Source organism: Hippocampus comes, unplaced genomic scaffold, assembly GCF_001891065.2.
Source record: "Hippocampus comes isolate QL1 unplaced genomic scaffold, H_comes_QL1_v1.1 scaffold12, whole genome shotgun sequence".
Taxonomy (NCBI): Eukaryota; Metazoa; Chordata; class Actinopteri; order Syngnathiformes; family Syngnathidae; genus Hippocampus; species Hippocampus comes.
The window spans coordinates 1,070,320-1,091,271 of record NW_017805478.1 but is presented as its reverse complement, the minus strand read 5'-3'; the positions used below and the strand labels follow the sequence as shown (position 1 = coordinate 1,091,271).

At 47.7% G+C, this 20,952-nt stretch overlaps 2 long non-coding RNA genes across 2 annotated transcripts in view; one reads left to right on the top strand and one right to left on the bottom strand.

The window, feature by feature from the left end:
- Positions 1-20,952, bottom strand: part of LOC109519197 (uncharacterized) — a 240,978-nt gene that overhangs the window by 63,863 nt on the left and 156,163 nt on the right. The window lies entirely within an intron of this gene.
- Positions 3,650-5,678, top strand: LOC109519198 (uncharacterized). The gene is made up of 2 exons (XR_002168899.1): positions 3,650-3,799; positions 5,279-5,678. It is a non-coding gene; the product is annotated as an uncharacterized LOC109519198 (long non-coding RNA).

Here is a 20,952-nt window from a genome sequence, read left to right as displayed (position 1 = left end):
ATTCCCATTCATTCATTCCCCCCCCCCCCCCTCCCCCGACTTCGCATCCTCTTTTTGCTAAAAAGAAACTGGGGATGCGCGCGCACCCTCACACCTGACTGCCAAGCCTTTGGGTTCCCCTGGCACCGCGCTGCAACATCACACCTTCCGATCCCTCCTCCTCCTCTTCTTCTTCCTTTTCCCCTCGCGCGCAGCATGTGCAGAGCAGCACGTTTGATTTTACAGCAGCAAGCGCCGCTAGAGTTTGACCTTTATGGCTTCTCAAGGCCAGCATTGATATTTTTGGGATGTTCTTCGCCGGTGTTATTTTCAGCGGCTCGCTCGCTCATCCTCGCGTTGGAACAGCCGGCGCCCGAGAAAGTGCGCGCGGGACAGAAGTCAATGAGTGAAGAAAATGCAGCACATCAGTCCGACTAATTCATTTGGAAGCTTATCATTCATGTTTGCTCATGTATATGACTGGCTTCCACTGAAACGTGCTTGATATGACTAATCCAGCAAGGTGCCAATACCGACGCCGATTTGAGACCGCATGGACGATTTCCCCTCTTTTAGAATCGCGAAGTCGTTCAGAGAGAGCCGATTACTCCGAATTATAACATCCATGAGGAGCTTACACCAGTGCCACGGGAATTTACGATTCCAGCCTTCCCTGCAGTCTGTTTAAACCTGAAGTGTGACATGCACGTCACATCCAAAACACTATCAGTTCATTAAAAAAACTTTTTTTTGACAGTTTAATCAACACGAAACAGCCGAACTTGATAACCTTCCGTGTGCGATCAGCATCAACTGAGAAAAAAAAAAAAAAAACGTAAAAGTGGAAAAAAAAATTGCATCAGCGGCTTCCACCGTGACGACTTTGGAACAAAAAAAAACAAATTGATGGCCCCGCTCGTGTGCTGAAAAAGGATCAGAGACGTCAGAACCGATCCCGAAAAAAATCTTTCGTCGTTCAGCCACGGCTATCAGTTCAGCGTCATTTCCTGTGTGATTCCTCCAACCTGACTCCTAAGGGTCTGTGTATTTGCAGATCATGTAAAAAAAGAGTTCGGGAAGTATAAATGGCTTTCTGCCTCTGTTTTTCTGTTGAATGGGTGAAAACATTGCCAGTCACGTGGATTTCTGCGTAGAACTAATTGTACCAAAACAGTCACTCCTCATACTGTGGGCAGCTCACTCCAACATGTGCATTCTCCAAAAGGCCTCGCAGTATTGAGTTGTGCCCAAAAAACCCCCCCCAAACAAACCCTCACTCAATGTCCTCCTTTACTCATCATTTTTTCCTCTATTTCTTTTTCAGCGGGTCCTGCGATGCGCCAGCCCGCCGCCTCCAACGCAGTTTTATCAGTTGAACCACGTTCCCCATCTCCGGGCCTGGGCTCGTGTCCAGTCCCGCCCTGTCCGCTGTTTGCTTTCGCTGCGCCCGGCTAAAAGCGGACGCTCACAAGAGCCCCTTGTATAGCCGTGATGCGGATCCAGGCGAGCCGCTCGCATCAGCGTGCGTGAGCCGCGCGCTGCCTGTCCTGCTGAAACCCGTCCAATTTTTGCGTATGGAACTCACCATCCGACACCTATTTCACCGACACCTCCGGTTGGCCAACAACAACCTGACTATTATGATGTGTGCTGGGCCCCGAAGCAAGGAAGAGATTGTAAATCAAATGCACAGCATGAATCATACGAACGAGGGCCACATCTGCCAGTTGCGACGGATTTGAAAGAACAATCCGACGTGCGTTGGCCGTATTGCGCGAGTGAAAGGGAAAATTCAAACCGCCTTGATACGCGGGTGAACGTACAAAACCGCCGTCGCCTTTCTGCACTCACATCACGAGGCGGAACAGAAGATATATACTGTAGTTGAGGTCGAAAAAGTATCAACTAATAACATCTAATTCCATCTTGAAGCCATCACCAGATCACCAACTTTTCTGTTCTCCGTCTAAACATAGAAGCGGGGCCTTTTTATAAGGAGCCGTGGTGCTGAATCTGCAAATGATATTCTCGCCGTCCTCCCGGGCTCACATAATTGTTTGCTTTAGCAGGCTAACGTTTCCACGTTGTATTTATAGGTGTCGAGGCCAAGAGCAAGACCACAGCGGCTCCATAAATAAGCTGCAGCGAGCGTGGCCCGCTCGTTCCGCAGGCCATTACCTGGAGACGCCTCGCAGGTTAGCGGGCCTCGGCCTCGCAGGCCACGAAGGCGAGGCGGTGCAGTGAGAAAGAGAGACACACACACACACACACACACACACACACACACACACACAGACACACAATGAATTAATAACGGGTGCAATGCAAGAACTGCATCCAAATTGTGCCTTTACAATCAAGTCATGACGGCAGAAAGTGAATTGAAAACTTTTTTTGTTGTCGGAGTACCAAGATGCAAATCCACCCGGTGGCCAAGGAAGGCACTGTTCGATGAGGCCTCTTTGGCACGGCGAATGAGGTGACTTGAGCTCGGTCGCTGTCTCGCCGCGGCATCTCTCTTGCTTGGCTTTCTTATCGATTGGTCATTCTGTGGCACACATTGTCACACGGGCTAGGCGGAGCCGCCTCCCTGGGTGAGGGCGGCCAAAATTGTACAAGAGCAGCGACACTTCACACCTTCTTCCGCATCCGGCAGCCGTGTCTCGATCTTTCCGGTCTCCATTAAATAGTTCAAGTCACAACATACTTCCGGTAGTTACGATTAGCATAGCAAGCATTCAAGACAGAGGGAATGATGGCGGTTCTCCCGGAACTTTTCAGCGCAAAAAGCAGAAGACCATCACAATGTCCATTGTAGCGAAGTAAAAACAAAACAAAAAAAAAAGGGGGCAACAATGTTTTGATCCGTTTCATTCGATGTTACTGAATTTCCCAGACTATAAATTGCTCCGGAGTATATGTGGCATTTTTGGGGAGAAATTTATTTGACCAAAACAGCTGTTCCTTCATCATGTTGATGGCAGGGAACCAATTCCAGTTGGATTGCAAACTTCCCGCTTCCAACAGCAGATTTTCTTTTTTTCTTTTCAGCTTATAAAAGCTTCCCTTGACTCGAATCCAGCATTGGCTTGTACTCGTGGGTTATTGTGCCTTTCGGTGCTGTAAATAATAAATACTTGTTGTGGCGGAAGACGCATGCCCAACTGGAATTGAGTCGGTACTACGTTTACAGTCCTCGACTTCAGGTAGTGAGCGCGAGTCTCTTTGCCACCTCTGATTGAATCTCACCAGACAGTGCAGACGTACCCAAAGCTGGCACACGGTGGCACTTTTTCTGCGTCGGCCGCATACGAACGAACATTCATGTTATATTTATATAACATAAACCAGCCAACCGGTGCGCTGCCTGGGAGGATGTTCAGTGCTTGGGCTGAGGATATTTTTACCATCATCCCACAAGTCTGTCACGTCTTTTTGCTTTCATGCACACGCGAGCTGCCACGCGTTCCCCGGCTCCGTCTTTCTGTGAACTTTTGGCCTCTTAGATCCTGTTGGAACCTCACCCAGATGCCCCCCAGGCTCTTGGAAATAAATCTTGCAAAAACATCACACACACAAACATGCACACGCAGCTTCGCCATCATACGTCAGCGGCGCGCGCACGTTCGCGCCGCGCGTATGTGCCGCCGCTTATCTGTGCCCTCACAGCCGCTGTGCAAAAAGCCGGTCAGCAGAGGCCACAGCCGGCCAGCTCCGCAGCCTCCCTGGCAGTCAACGCGTGGAGGAAACTGCGCCTGGCAATATAAACAAGCCGGCGCGTCCGCTCCGACGACGACGAATCCCGGCGCCTCCCTGTGAGGTACGAAGCGGCAACACCCCTTCCCTGCTTTTATACGGCTCGGGTGATAAAATATTCAAAAGCATTGTTCCGCACGGCCATTCGTCCTAAATATTACCGCGCTCATTTGCCGGGTGGCGACAGTGATGATTCCATAAAGCATATGAATGGAGAGAGTTGTCATGTGGACGGAGTGCTCATAATCCTAAATCAGAGGGGCCGCCTGGCACAGCGGGGGTTCCAGCCCGGCGCCTGTAACTACTAATTTGCCTCAGAGTGACCCTTTCAAAAGTGACACCGCGAGATGTATGCATGACTATTTCCAGACCGCAGGCTGCGTGCGTGCAATAATCGAAGCTGTAAGACCGAGTCACACGTGTACACGCTATTCGCCTGAATACATGCAATTCAAATGTGCGACATTTCGGTGATTGCGAATTTAATGTGCTATTGCTGGCAGCGCGGTGAACTCGTGTACGGCAAATAAGACAATCGATTCCATTGCAATGTTTCATTTTGGTCACGCGCTTGTTCCCGCGTGCGTCGGACTTCGAAGGAAAACTGAATGTGAGACCGTATGTAAACGGGATAAACGGGGGGAAACCTTGCGAAGGGCTGAGCGACCACTCAGTAAGTGACTTTGGGAGACTGTTACGCTATTCGCCTGAATACATGCAATTCAAATGTGCGGCATTTCCGTGATTGCAAATTTAATGTGCTTTTGCTGGCAGCGCGGTGAACTCGTGTACGGCAAATAAGACAATCGATTCCATTGCAATGTTTCATTTTGGTCACGCGCTTGTTCCCGCGTGCGTCGGACTTCGAAGGAAAACGGAATGTGAGACCGGATGTAAACGGGATAAACGGGGGAAACCTTGTGAGAGGCTGAGCGACCGCTCAGTAAGTGACTTTGGGAGACTGTTCCGTTGACCTCGAATGAAAATTTCAAGGGAGACTGAAAGTGACCTTTTGACCTCAGTTACATTGGCTCTCGCATGGCAAATCAGCTCCTCTGGAATCGGAATTGCAGTCATTGCAATTGGACTCTTTTAGGCAGACAGTGTCAAGAAAATCAGTGGGGAGTCGTAAACCAAGGACCTCCGTCCATGTTTATATGTGATACCTGTGTGGCAACACATCCAATGTCATCCCGCAGTCCTATCCGGAGTTTCATCGGGAGACGAGCAATGAATCAAAAGATGTTTTCGAGTCGAAAAGCAGCAACAGCAAACCTGTTCTACTCATCCAATATTCCTTGATTTTTTTTTCTGTGTACAGTGTCAAGAAAATCAGTGGGGAGTCGTAAACCAAGGACCTCCGTCCATGTTTATATGTGATACCTGTGTGGCAACACATCCAATGTCATCCCGCAGTCCTATCCGGAGTTTCATCGGGAGACGAGCAATGAATCAAAAGATGTTTTCGAGTCGAAAAGCACCAACAGCAAACCTGTTCTACTCATCCAATAATCCTTGATTTTTTTTCTGCGCGAACATATAGATTCCAAAGCGTGACTGAAAAGGCTTGAGAGTCGCAGCCGAGGTGAGGCGCCTGACACGTACGGCGCCGAGGCTGCCAATCCGGCCCACGCTCTCCTTTACCGAGCGCAACAACAGTCATTAAGAGATGTAATGGATTAGCCACGGCTGGAAGGAAGGGAGACGGAGCGGCGGGGCAAAAAAGAGACAAACCCGGATCGAAATGATGGAGATTGACAGATGAGTAAAATGGATTGGATGGAGCGCTCTACGGATGAGGCGAGCTGAGGCCGTCCGGCTGCAATGGGAGATAATGGAAAGCGATTACGGATTAAAAACAAGGTTTCTCTCATTCCAGGCTTGAAAAGGTAGCAATGGTGCGATTGGTTCATACTGTCACTGAATTTGGTCCACAAGAGCAAGAAGAGAAAAAAAAAAAGTCAAGCCTACTGTCATATATATTTTGTTTTTTTTACAAGTTCATTTGCACTTCTGTGCTTGCTGTACTTTCCACCACTGTTTACTCACTTCCTCGCCGTCTTGGGTTTCCGAGAGAGACAAACACGATGTCTGTGGGAGGACGAATGAGAGAGGGGGGGAGGGGGGGGGGGCGAATCTGATGAGGAAGTTTGCGTCTGAGCCAATCCGCGCGTGTGTGTGTTTTAATCCCAGGAAGGACTTCCTCTGAGTGCGAGCAGGTTGGGAGTTCCGTGGGAGTTTAAGACGAGGCAGGAAAAAGCAGAGGAAGAAGGGAAATGAAAGGGGCGAGAGACTGAGAGGTGCAAAAATGATGAAGGCTTATTAAATCCCACTTCTTACGCACGCATGCGGACGCGAAACCACCCACGGAGAGGCCTCGCGCTCACCGCGCTGCTATACTGGCCGGCACGGTGTGCTGATTATGAGGATTAGACCCCCTCGGAGGTGCTTGGATCACTCAAAGCTCCACGAAAAAGCGCCAAGTCAACATTTTATCGCATCTGTCCAATCGTAGACATTCATTAATCATCACTAATTGCGATCAAGCGCCAAGATTTACACCTCTTTCGTCGACATCACGACAAGTTTGAGAGTCGACACTGACCCAGACATACAAAATAAAAATGAAATAAAATAAAATAAATAAATTGTAGAAATGTCACTTCTTCACTCAGAACTCATTACTCACAAAAAAAAAAAAAAATGCCAACTACATGCACACATCAGCATGTCATGCCAAATCTCTTGTTTTTATTTTCCTTTGACTTTTTTTTTTTTCTGTTTGGTGCTTTCTTTGCGACAGTTATTTGAAAAGAAGCACCAGTCTCAACAAGGGAGTGTTAGGAGGCGAACACTAGTGGCGCAGGAAAAGGTCCTCTCCACTTTTCATGTCTCGTTTGCTCAAAGTTAAGCTCGACTGTTGATTTTACGTCTCAATATTACAGCGGCAAATCTATTTTGACCCTGACGGCGGAGATCGCCCGGACAGGGGGTGGCGCCGTCCTCTTTATTGCAAGCTAGCGTCCCATCCAAATCTTATGCAGGCTTTGAAGTCGCTTTTTACGTATTTGTTTTCAAAGCTATCAAAGTGCATTTGAGGTTCTCGTTCTGTATTAGCGGCATGTCATGCTGAACATAGCGGCTCTCAACCTGGAGGTTTTCCGAGGGGTTATGTAACTCACAGGAACCACATCTTAGCCTGTAATTAGACTTTAGGGAAAAGTCCGTCTGGTAAAACGCTGCGTAATTTCGATCCCCGAGTCCCTGTTCGCCTCAAGGCCATGTGTCAGGCAGGGCTCGTACCACTCGCACGCGCCCGCGCACACACGGGCCAATCGGAGGTCTGCTTACTCACCATCACTGGGCCACATCTGAGAGGACTCATGCGCAACACATTTTGTCTGCCAGCCAAATGTGCACAAAGCACAGCATGGAGACCAAAGCGACCGCAGCCCCTTCCAGACACTCCCAAAAATCGACCTACCCCATTCCCGCCGCCCGCGTTCAACCTCCCGAGTCGTAAACTATCACTGGCACTGATCAAACGTAAGGATTTGCCATTGAAAATAGAGAGAAAAATCATTCTTCACACCCTCCCCCGCCCTCCCCTTCCCACAATTGCTCAGGATATTCCATTTTGAGTGCCCTGACAATTGGGCCTAAAATGCATCGGGAAATTAGGAGAGATGTTGACATTGATAATACCTTGCACATTTTCCATCGGTACTTTACAGCCAGGAAAAAGCAGTGAAAAAAAAAGAAAAACGGCCCGGGTTGCCAATGTCAAAGGCAGCTAAAGAGTGGTAATGTTTTTTTTAAAAAAAAGAGACATCAGAGAAGCCTACTTTGTCCTCTCCGCATGGCAACCTTTTCATTAAAAAGAAAACACATTTCTGTTTTGAATGAAGGCTTTTCGCCGACAAGAGAGCGAGCCTTCTTAAGCGAGGTCAAACACAATTCACCATCGTGCCACTTTTCTGACAACATATCAAATTGTTGTCGCTTCTACTCAGGACACTAATGTGCACCCTGTAAATTGCACCAGCGCCTTTGACTGCTGACAACAGCTAATTGTAAATGTCACAGTTAGTCGCGCGTGTGTCTCGCTGCGGCGCACAATTAAAACTCACCAAGTTCTTTTCAAATGCGGAGACGGCGCCTATGGAAGCTGTAAATATAGATTGGAGAACGGCTGAAGCAGAGCTCAACACTTAACCGAACACGCTGAGCGTTTTGAAGAAGGGGAGATGTATTTGAAAGTGCTGTTGTTGGGCTGACTGAAATGGAGTGAGTGAAAGCATATTGGACTAATATGCAGCATAAATGTTGTTTAACATTTTCAAATCAAGTCAATGACTCTAAATTTTATATGTACACACATATCCGATAAAACTATGGATGCTACAAAGACACGGTTAGAAGCTAACACTCGTGCGAATGCGAACAAATTTGCGGCGTCACAAGTATCTTATGACAAAACGTAGCTTTGATCTGAAAGAAAATGGAGGCAACAAAGACAGAAGTTAACGCTCCTGCTGATACGAACGGATTTGCTTCGTCACAAGAACCCGATGACAAAAAGACTTAGAAGTTAACATTTATGGGAATGCTAACACATTTGCTTGGTAAAATGTCAAAATCTCGCTTTGATCTGAAAGAAAATAGAAAATAGAGGCCGCAACGACAGTAAGAAGCTGATGCTAATGCGAACGAATTTGCATCCCAACAAGTATCTGAAGACAAAATTTCACTTTCATCTGAAAGAAAATGGAGGCGAATGCTTCTAATATAGTGATTACAAAACACTGGGGTGTTGCACGACAGTTTTCACACCAACAGTGCAGTGTTTGTACGACTTCAATCAACATTTATACCCGCACTAAAACCTGTGCAACCGGTAGCCTTACAAGAAAGACAATGTATCTTTTGAATGATTTTATAGCTACATTATTAACTTTGATTCTAGTTAGCACCATCAAGATTAGCAAATGGCGTAGGATCCAAATAATTATTTCTATTTGAGGAGCTGTTGTGTACCACCAGCTGATGTGTGTGTGTGTGTGTGCGTCATGCAATGATTTGCTTTCTCTCATGATTGTGATTACAGGTTGTCAGCCATGCTTTTACTGGAGCTGATGGCTAATTTCGCTCTTTAACATGGTTAGGAGCTGATGGCTAGATTGTCTCACGCACGCACACATGCACACGCACACACACACACACAGAGCACACGTCCAGACCCACATCACACTTTCTCGAGAGCCCGAGGGTACAGCCGACATCCGTCCGTACACGCAATTTGATGGACAAACAAATCAAGCGTCATGTCTATTAAAGTTGACTAATCAACAAGGCCTCGATATTATCCTGTCACAAGGCCCACAAGAGCATGGCGCCTATAAAACTGCCTCCAATTATTCCTGCATACATTGCTGGGCACATGGCATTTAATGAGCCCAGCTCATTAAAGATGGAAATTAATGAGATTCAAAGGAAATGGAGAAAAGCACAGTCCTGATGCATCTGAAGGAGCCGCTAAAAGCCATTTATTACATGAGAGACCGAACGGGAAAACAGGCTTTCCTCAAAGGAGCCGATGAACAAACACCGAGATTAGCCTCATCGGAAATACGAGCGACTATTGACTGTGGGACTGCGGTGTTCTCTCCAAAAAAGTGACATCACTCTGCGCAATCCAAGAGCCGCGTCCTGGAACTTCAACAAGGACGCTACATGAGGGCAGCGAGGTGGGAACAGTGGAGCGGTCCCGGTTCCAATCTCGGCTCAGGCCTCGCGGCGCCACCGTGGGAGGGGCCAAGGGTGAAGTTCAACAGCAATCGCCCCTCCTCCTGCGCCGCGTTGGAGGACGCAACCTTTCAGCTTCAATAAAGCAGGTTGCGTCTTGCCCTCTGGCGACAAAAACAAACCATCTGCTTAACCGTTGACCCCCCGGCTCTTCCTGATTTCATTTCCTCATCCTCTTTCACCACTTCTGAAAAAAGGTGGCTTGGAATCAAGAGGTTGAACCAGTTTAGCCAGTCGGCGCAGGCCTCGCCCATCAAATTGACCTCATCCTTCTTTCCGTTCCCATCCCTCCCACCTCGTTCTCCGTCCGTCTTTATTTAGATTCCACTTTTTCCCCCCCGAGCTCAATCCCCTCCGGTCTCTGCCGTTCGGCCCCTTTGCTGCGGAGGCTTTGGCTCCAGCGGGGCACGCGCTGAGAAGCCGTACGATCAGGAACGCGTCAACTTTTACTCAAGAGTAGAATGTTGATAGCGCTGTCATAAAGACAATGAATGTTGTTTGTTTTTTTTTCTTTGCCCTCACAGAGGCTTTGGCATTGAAACAACCTTGTTCATTTATTCTGTCAAATCCATTTTTCAAAAAAAGCAACCTGGGTTTGTATTATTTATAAATAATGAGAAGATTCTAAGGTTGTTCCGTCTGTTTTTGGTCGGGAATTCACAGCTTGTTGGACTGGGCAAAATAAATAAAGGCATTTTGCAACCATATTTCAATTTCAGATTACATTGGAGATGTGTCCAATCAAGCGGCATTCACATGTGATGTAAATTTGGCTCGGCAGCATTCCAGAAACTAAATTCAAAATCCAACAAAGAGGCCCAGTTTCGACGACAGCCTCAAAGAACCTTTTTTTTTGGGCCATGCGTCAAACTACCTCATGTTTATTTTTGGACTATTTCACCAACAGACACCCAAACTGATTAAAACTATCATAAACTGCGATCTGCTTCGATCGCGAGAGCAAGTGAAAGGAAAGCGATTGCTTTCAGCCCGATAAAACACACAATGCTATATATGCTAATTAGGCCTTTAATAAGAATGTCTAATTAATGCGATGCAAATGAGACGGCGCCATTATGGGACAGGTTTGATAGGTTTGGTATTGAACATCCTGCAGAAAGCTCGGCGTTCGACGCGTTCGACTCGGCAAACGCGCGCGACGGAAATCAATTTGGTTAATTGTCAAATATGCAAACATGTAAATTGAAGTCGTGCTTTGGCTCGACCGCAGAGCCCCGCCATCCCCCTGGAGCACGCACGCACGCACGCGCACACACACACACCCACACACACACCCCTCTTATCTCATCAGCCCTTTAATGGCATTGGTATTCAGCGTTCTGTCCTCTGACACAATGCATGCCACTAATTACCAATTCCCTTGATAAGAGCGCTGCCCACAGAATACATGATGGCAGATGAAGGGGAGTGCAGCTGAGCGCGCCTCGAGTGAACAGTCGGACTCTGCGCCACTTGGAAAATTGGCTTTCAATCAAAACAGCGGCCCGTTGCTTTTATTTCGGCCGCCGGTCGGGTGAAAACCGGCAGTCGTGCCCTCTCGTGGCACGAGACAATTACCCGACCCTGTCGTTCGTGATATGTGACAGCAAAACGGTCCCATTCGACGAGCGCCTGCAAAGTGCCATGGCGTATTGATCAGGGCAAACATGGTCACGTGATCACTTTAAATGACCACGAGAGTCTTGTGTCAAACAAAAGATTTTGTTTTCGCTGTTTTTTTTTTTTGTCTTTGCAGTGAAAGTTAATTGAATTTGTATGCTAATGAGGGCTGTGCATAGTTAACGAGCTCAGTGTGTGACCCATTAACACATTGAATGATTGTTATGCCCGCGGCGAGAATCACCTATAGGAGCTCCAAACACAAAGACAAAGAGGCAATCTGAATACATTATGGGTTCATTTACATGTTTATCTATATTACATACCTTGTGACACTGATATTTGGCCCCCTTTTTCCATCATCAAGGATCTTTGATGGATAAAGAAGGAAGGAACATCAAATGGTGTTCAGATGTGGTCACGTATGGGCCTTTCCCAGCACGCTTGTGCGAGTGTCAGTCTAGCACCAGTTCTTTCTTTTTCCATCACCGTAATTGACTGAATTTCGGTGATGCCAGACTCTGGCACCAACTACTTCAGGGGGGCGGCGATATCATGACGATCGCAGATGTGGAGGAACGACTCCCCAGACACACGCAAGTTTTGCACAAACTGTTGAGCGGTGAACTCGGGCACAATTGTGTCCCACTAGAAGAGCGACGGTGGATGTGGCCAGATTGCATGCGTTCTCCGACTCGCAGCCGGCCGGCCTCGTTATCATCTACAATGATTAAGAAGGATTGAAGCGTTTGCTGATTGCGTGCCCTGACTGTTATGTAGCGCATACAAGTATAATCGAAGCGTTGCTAAGTTGCGTAGCAGATGCTAACGGCGCATTATTATTTTTATTATTATTATTAATAGCGCATGCGCTCGTGGGTAAACATCGACGGAAACAGTGACGTTTGGACGCTTTACAATGACGTAGCTCTTTGCCGGTGGAAAACCAAACTTCGTAAGAACTTGGTAAGTACCAACTAAGCACAGCACAGGCCCTGGCGCCAAGCACCAAGGTTTTTTGTTTTTTGTTTTTGGGGTGGAAAAGGGATATTAGAAAGGGATACAATGATTTTCGCTCCTGGCTCCCATTGAGCGTTTTAGCTCAATGAGTTCTCACCTTGCGGAAGACGAAGGGCTGCTATGATTCACTCGTTCTGCCCCTCATCACCATGACAATGTGTGAAGCACAGTGAGACAGCGCGCCGATTACAATGACCAAACAGCTCTTTAAATAACCGTGCGGTGAGAGGAGGAGAGAAAAACAACATTTTGTCTGCGCCTTACTACTGTCGCTAACCACGAGGAGTCTGTACGCGCGGATACTACGCGCCAATACCACTTCACCTTCCCGCGAGGAGCCATGCCAGCCACGTCAAGATACGCCACGTTCTCGAAACCCATCCACAAAAGAGGCGGCCAACCTATCGACCGCTCGAAAAGTATCCGGTAGCTAATTTAAGCCATTTATTGCAGGCATTAATTCGCATCCAGATAATTCCATACATAACACGTATACAAGTGGACTGTCAAATAATGTTATAGGCAGAGTTGAACGTAGGGGGACAAAAGTAAGTCAAGAATTCACGAGTGCTCATATTTGTTCAGAAAAACATTGGTGAGCACTTCCCCGAGCAAGCACCGAGCTCTGCTCCAATCTCTGCTCGAGTTCATCGCCAAAGGTGCACGAGCATGTGTTCCAATACTTTTGACCACTGAGCATTGCCAGACGGTTCGTCTTGCTCAGCGCTTCAAGTCTAGACGCCTTTGCCCTCACGGGGGTTTCATTCGTATTGTTTCAGAGCAAAGACGAGCTTAATCCCCGGGTAGACTTTTCATAACGTACACACTCACAGCACATCAAACAGAATAGCGAGGACAAGGAAAGTTCAAATCGACCTGGATGGAACATTCATCGTGAGGACACTCTTCCCCTTGCCGCGTCAGCCGTTCCATGCTTCTTTTGCCTTTACGGCTACGACCGTCTACGCACGCTGCCGTTTCCACGGGCCACGAGATGTGGTCACAACAGCTGTTTTACGGATGTGCGCCATGCTCAGATCGATGGGGATCCGTCGTTTGTATTCAAAACAAACTGTCCGTCACGCACCGGTTCTGCACGCTCGGTTCGGAAGCGGCCATATTTTCAAGTGGGCAAACGACAACTGCACATTGACGTCAAGGCCACCGGTTACACGACGGCACTATGGATAATAATCGCCTAACATGTGGTTTTGAAAAAAAGGGGGGGTGTAGACTTTTCATATCCACTGTGTCTACTGCAGTGCGAGGGAGCTTTAGTCCAGCTGGGGTCAGCATGATGAGAAGGTTAATGAGGGTGGCTGAGGCTCAGGCACGCTTTGGAGAGGGGTGGAGGGAAAGAACAGGAACGGTGGAGGGGGGTGGGTGGGCGAAGATGAGGAAAGAACAGGCAGGAAGGGACACGGAATTAATCACTCACAGTAAATCAATGATTACCGTCGGCGTATGCCTTTCCTTCTTCCATTTCAACAAAAGGAGGAACTTCACGAGCGCATGCGGCGGCCTGGTTGCTGGTAAAACAGCGGTCACACTTCCAACAATTGCATGCGTTTGCCGCAGCCACAAAAACACACATGGCGCACACCTTGAACCAGACAGAGATTTTTTTTTTTCGGGTGTCCAGGAAGAGATTAGCCAATTTCCTTCTTGAAGTCTAGAAGAAGAAAAAAAAAAAAACGACCTGAGTCAGCTTCGGATTAGTGTTGATGCTCATCTCTCATAAACTAACCTAATCTTCTTGAGTCCTATTTGAGATTAACCCCCCTCGCCGGGTGTCAGTAGAGCTTTGCTTTGAATTGGTGCTTTGAAAGAATAAAAAAAAAAACAACAAGGCGTAGACAATATCTCGATGATGTTCTTATTTGCCTGTTTAGCTTGGAAAACTAGATTAGACACAAAGAAAGGGGGAAAAAAATAGTGTTTAATTTCCTGGAATTTACAATAGTCACGGTGGCCGCTTTTCCCTGTTGACAATGAGTCATGTTTACGAGGCATTCGGCGCTTTGATGTTCCAGAGCCGCAACCAGGGAGGATTTGGACAGGAAATAACGCGAGCATTCAACTTAAAAGTAGTCGTAGTTGGTCTCGCTGGCCAAAGGAATCAAAGCAAAAAACGTCGGGCACGGACGTGATTCCTGCAGTTGCTGCACTTTGTTTACCCTGGATGTCATCCGGCCGTCACACGATATGCGAGACTGATGACTGCAGCTTTGGGGATTCATTTCACGTTCCCTCATCAGGCTAACTCGTTCAACGAGATCCGCCGTTATAGGTCAAATCAAAGTGACATTTGCGGCTGATTGGGCCGCAGGGCAATTGCATCCTATAGCGGACTAATGGGGATTGACGTGTTTGCTTTAGCCACAATCACGGACTTCCCGCACGGACCTCAACGGACGACAGAGGAATGAGTTGGCGTAAAACTTCAGATGACCTAAAGCAGACTCGCACGTGACGTCTTGCCGAAGACACCGATGGCGTTTTCGCATCCCGGCTATTGCGGTCCTATTGCGTGATCCGAACGTCCCCAAATTCCTCTCCCTGATTAAAGCACCTTTCCAAGGGAATCAACGCAAGAGGATGGGAGGTTGATTGCTCGATGACGGACTCATCCAAAGCGATAACAGTCATAATAATGATCATAGCCCTGATTTCAAGTGGCCTTTCCAGGAAACCAATCAATCTTTGAAACAGACACTTAACCTCTAATTAAGTCGGTGTGGGCATGGCTTAAAAGGGAAGCAGGATGTCAGGTGCTCACACGTGAAACATGACACCATACAATCTTTGGTGAATTTTGCTCCGACGGAGGCGCCTGCGATGCCATCAGATGCGCGTATGGGTTTGATTGAGCAGCATTACACACTCCACTGGTCAGCTGGCTCAACAACACTCGGTTGAGGGGGGGGAAAAAATAATTGAGCGTGTTTACCGACACCTCGATACAATGACACTTCATATAAACAAACATACTGGCTGATCAAACATGCGAACCTGGCTGATTTGCTTTGTGTGTGTGTGTGTGTGTGTGTGTGTGTGTGTGTGTGTGTGTGTGTGTGTGTGTGTGTGTGTGTGTGTGTGTGTGTGTGTGTGTGTGTGTGTGTGTGTGTGTGTGTGTGTGTGTGTGTGTGTGTGTGAGCGCGCACGTATGTATGAGAACGCGTCCCTTCGAGCTTTGTGGCCATTAATGGGATTCGCTGATCAAATGAGCTTTGATCGGCGCCTGCGACGTGTGCGTGACGTCGCGTCTGTTGACCCCTCGCATCCATCACAGGCTAAACTGGCATCGGCGGGCGCCAAAAGCACGCGCGAACTTTTTCTGCTTCCAACTTTTGTCCCCTCCGTAGAGGTAGATTTCTATTTTGGACATGCAAGTAGACTTTGAGGTTGTTCTTCCGATAAAAGGATGGCAGTTGAAAGTGGACAACTGTCACTGGTGACAGTTTATACTCTGTGCAGTGGAGTTTGGGGAAGGGGGGGGGGGAATATTACACCTTTGACACCTGATTTGAGTGAGAATCGGGCTGAATAGGAACCTTGTCGCTACCTTGCAATCAGTCCGCCTTTGAAGGAATAGACACAGCTATTATTATTATTATTATTATCATTATATATGTGAAGTGTGCTAAAAAGAAACTTTACTTGGATCTGCTCTGAAAATGGTGGGGGCAGACAATCAAATGCTCGACCTATTCAATACTTGCGATTACAAATTCTTCTGGAGCTCGTGTGGTCGGGAGGGCTTTCACCGATTTGTCAACAGTATTATTAGGATTATTATTTTTATGAATCATGAAAAAGAATTGAATAAAACGTACTGATTCGACCATAATATGTTATGATCCTTAAAAATAAATCACAGCGCTCATCAACAGAGAGCCCTCAACACCCCCCCCCCCTGTCGATTTTGGTTGAATGCTACATGCTAAGTGCTGCATTGGAATGACAAACAGTAGGATGACGTTGCATACTGCACGAGGTGAAACGGGAAAAGAAGGTCGGGGTCCTGGAACAGCGCACACAGGGAACAGCTGCCACAGGAAGTGACAACGTGGACTTGATGAAATGGACGCCGTCTGCTGGCGCTGTATGGACCCCGATGATTGAGCTGGACTAACATGTGGGCCCCTCGCTGCTCAACTTAACCTACTCGCCGAGCAACAAGCAGACACATGTCTGAGCCCAAGTATGTGTGCGTGTGCGGCTGTGCGCGTGGACTCAGGGAGCGGCAAGTAAGAATAATTAGTCTTCCCAGCCCAAAAACATTAAAAACGCTGCCCTAAAAAGGGACCAGCGTGGATAGATGACATCCCGAGGGATTACATCGCTTCGGCCTGGATCTGATGGAGTGAACTTTCACTGGAGTCTGAGAGGAGGTAAATCAGCCTGACCCCGGGCACGTTCACATGACTTGGACTGCTTTCAAAACCTTTGCAGGGACAAAGGCAGAATCCCAACAGCCAAAACACAGGAAGAGAAATACATGAGGGGGGAGAGAGAGAGAGAGAGAGAGAGAGAGGGAGGTGATGAATGGTCTCCCCCCCCCGCGCCCCCCCCCCCACCTCCTTCCTCCTCTCAGAGGAGGATGACTGTATCGTCCCGTGGGAGCAAGAGCGCCATTCATGTGTCTCAGAGACGGCCAATGAGAGCGCAGGGATTTGGTTCATATGCGAGTTTACTGGGTCGGAGTCGAAGCAACAGCGGAGGCGGCGGCCAATAAGAAGGGGGCCGCAACATGTGGGGGAATTAGCCAATGGCTTTCTACTTGCTGTTTCACTCTTCAGATTAAATTTCAGTGGGCTTCTCGTGTGTGCGTGTGTGTGTGTGTGTTTGTGTGTGTGTAATGAACGAAAAACACAGGTTAGAAAAGGGGAAGGTTCTTTGAAAGCTGGAAAAAAAAAAAGATGGGCCAGATCATTGTAATACCGCACCTCATAAAATCATCGAATAATGACATCTTGCAACACAGAATTAATCCGTTTTCTTTGGGGGTCATACTTTTTGCTGTACTTCAATGAACATCGTGATGCTCCTTCTGGCGTATGCTCTTTGGCCACCCGAAGGCTGTATCACAAAGCCAAAGAGAGACATGAAGAAGTATTGCCTTAGTACGTTGCAGTTATATGAGCCCTTTTTCACAAATGACCAAGAACATGCCTGTGAGGATTGTCATGTTGTCTGTTTCCGCGTGTTACTTCGCGGTTCGTGCTGAAATATCTATTGGGCTGTAACGCAGAAACTCCGATGCGATTTGTTAGCCTGTTTGTGGTATTTCGCATTGTTTGTTAGCAGCAAGCTCAACAAACTTTCAGGAAATGCTAAATGACTGTTTTGAATTCTGTACACGAGCGGCTGTATCACAAAGCCAAAGAGAGACATGAAGAAGTATTGCCTTAGTACGTTGCAGTTATATGAGCCCTTTTTCACAAATGACCAAGAACATGCCTGTGAGGATTGTCATGTTGTCTGTTTCGGCGTGTTGCTTCGCGGTTCGTGCTGAAATATCTATTGGGCTGTAACGCAGCAACGCCGATGCGATTTGTTAGCCTGTTTGTGGTATTTTGCATTGTTTGTTAGCAGCAAGCTCAAGAAACTTTCAGGAAATGCTAAATGCCTGTTTTAAATTCTGTACACGAGCACTTCACCTGCCAGGAGAAATAAGTAAATCTATTTTGAGGTTCCGTTATCGGTTCTACTCATCCAATATTACTTATTCCTGTAGGAATGAGTCAGGCCTGTGAAGACAACTCAGTTTTTCTCTCAACAGTCGAGTATAGGGGCTTCTTCTTGTCCTCAACACAATGTTCTCCACTTCCACCCTTATTCAGACACTCCTGTCAAAGATAGACGTGGCCAGGTGTGAGGGGAACACACTCACACACTCTTACCGCACACTTGTACGCTTTCAAGCAGCTCAACCTAAGCCTTCGCAGCCAAGGCAAAGGGTGACAAGACAAGGTTGATCGTTGGCCTTTTCCTGTTTTGACTCTTTCCGTCGGGGGCGCTAATTGATTTAGCGCCCGGACGCGACGACGTTACGTGAATCGACATCGTCAGAGCGACGTTTGCTTACTCGCTAAAGTCACTGGAGTGACTCGCTCGTAGCTCTGTCGACTTTTAGAATTTTTTTTTTTTTTTTAACGTGACGAGTAGCACCAGTCGCTGACAGCTGTCTTCCGTTTGTGATTTTATGTAAGCGACACGGCTCAGGAAGTGGAATGGCCAAGTAGTAATCAGCGGGCTCGAATGTGATGGCACCAGCCTCAACGGCAAACGCGAAGGATTAGAGGCACACGTACCAGTTCAATCAAGGCACTCAGTCAAGTGCACATGCTCACGCGCGTGTTCATTTGTCTTCCCGTGTGTTGCGGTGACTTTGATCAGCGACGGCGCACAGAAGCGCCTCGGTGACAATACGCGGTTTGTTGAGGCCGAGTGTGATTAAAAGGGATCGTTCTTTTGCATACGCCGGCGAATGTCAGTCCGAATCCATCCGGGCATCGAGTTTGCTTTTATTGAATCTCCCGCTTCGTCGTGTCCTTTTCTCACTCTAGATCTCATCGTTCCCCGCTTTTGGAAGGCGAGATTCGTCGGCAAAGACTCTCATCGTGGCTCAGTGTTAGAAAGATGAAATAATAATGTTGCGCTCCGCAGTCAGTTAAGTGCATCAGAGCTGGTGATACGCCAATCCGGCTTCGCGGGGCTGTTGTTATTATTCTTTGATCAGACCAGCAGGAATAACAATCTATAATTCATAGCGCTCAGTCTAGTCTGGGGAAGACGAGGCTCGGCACCTTTAATTATTGATCAAACACAACAGATTTAATATCAATCACTCGAGCACAGGCAAGAGTGAGCAAAAGTCAGAGGAACATCTCGGCGTGGTTGTCCAACCCTCTGATGAAAACAAAAAAAAAAAGAATCCAAATACTTAACGCTTGACACGGCGGGGGTGCTGGAGACGACGGGGGCGCTGCTGCTCTGCAAACATTAAGTGCAGGCTTCGCCCTCGGAGATTTGTTCACACGGACCGCAAGGATGCGCCAATTAGTGCGGGATTTGAGCTCGACGATCGTGAGGCGTTGAACAAATCTTTTTCTGAATCGACAGCAGCTGTCCTCGACACGTGAGCGCCGCTATATTGCAAAACTTTTTGTGCCGAGGCCATCAAAAGTCAAAGCGTCGCTTCTGATCATTGACAAAAAAAAAAAAAACAACAAAAAAAAAACAATTCCACCCATACACAAGATGGTGGCAAAGCACTTTCATGGCCTCACCAAACGAAGCTCCTCTCCTCAAATCAACATCGTGACTTGGCTCCAAAATGCCAGCAAATGGCACCAAAGAACATTTTTACATTGGACATGGCTTTGGCCTGAGCAGAACCGCCGATCAGTGAGCCAAAAGGCAACTTTGCAAATGCACAACTGCAGAGGTTCACTCTGTAGGCTGTATCGACTATCGACCAGTCACACGTTGGGGACCATTCATTTCCAATCATTTATTTAGCCTTCCATTAACCCACAGTAAATGGATGTTTTTGGAATGGAGTACCAGAGAACACGGATACTTCTGAGAGTCAGACCCCAAATCTCAGAAGTATAAATCACCAATCGCTGACACATTTGGAACAAATTAGTCAGCCTTCATTTTGGGCTCTCGAGTAAATCATCAAGTTCATCGAATTGGAGAACTGTGCTGCGGCGCAGAGTGAAAGGGCTGCGTTGATGAAGCTTAGCAGCAGTAGAAACACACACACACACACACACACACACACACAGTACGCACACACACACACGCACGGACTATTTGCAACTTTGTGCTTTTTGATGTCTTATGACGCCTTTTCGGTTGCAAAATTGTGATTGGAAACATGCACGCGCTTACACAGTGTAGAATTCCCACATTGTGCATTCCATGTCGAGAAAGAGAAAGATGGCGGGACTTTCCCCGGGATTTAAAAAAAGGAGGGAGAGAGGAAGCAGACAGTGGGAGCGACGGCGGACAGGAACAAACAGAAGAGGGGGGGGGGTGGGGGGCAAATGCATGGCTTGTCTTGCGCATGGGCCCATTTCTCTTTCCCACAGTGGAAATGACCCATGCAATAAAAGCGCCATGTGAAGAGGGCGCATTGCGTGACACGGGAGAGAAAATAAATAAGTCAAGAAATGGTGTGACACGAGAAAGTTCCAGTGAAAGCAAATGCTTGGAGAAACTCTGTCGCTCTTGTCCTCTACTAGCCGGCCTGTCTTTCTGTCTCCTTCCGTCTGACTGTCTGTCTGTCTGTCTGTCTGTCAAGGTTAATGGCATGTCTCCAGGGCTGGCCGCCGGTGTTGTCATTGATCTCACACACGGCCACCAACGCCGTTCCATATGGCCTCGCTATGTGTGTGCGTGCGCGATAGGGATCAGTCGTCACCACGGTGATTCGGTTCCGAGGTGGCGTGTACGTGCGTGCGTGGGGTCGGCTCAAACAGCCAGCTGTTGGCGTTCAGATTTGTGTGTGTGTATGTGTGTGTGTGTGTGTGTGTGTGTGTGTGTGTGTGTGTGTGTGTGTGTGTGTGTGTAATTGCAGGAGATGCCCTCGCTGACATTCAAAAACTTGCCATGTCATCTCAATCTGGGGCGGCCTCACAGTGACGTGAGAACAAGGGAGTCTTTCTCCCAAATGTGTGTGTGTGTGTGTGTGTGTGTGTGTGTGTGTGTGTGTGTGTGTGTGTGTGTGTGTGTGTGTGTGTGTGTGTGTGTGTGTGT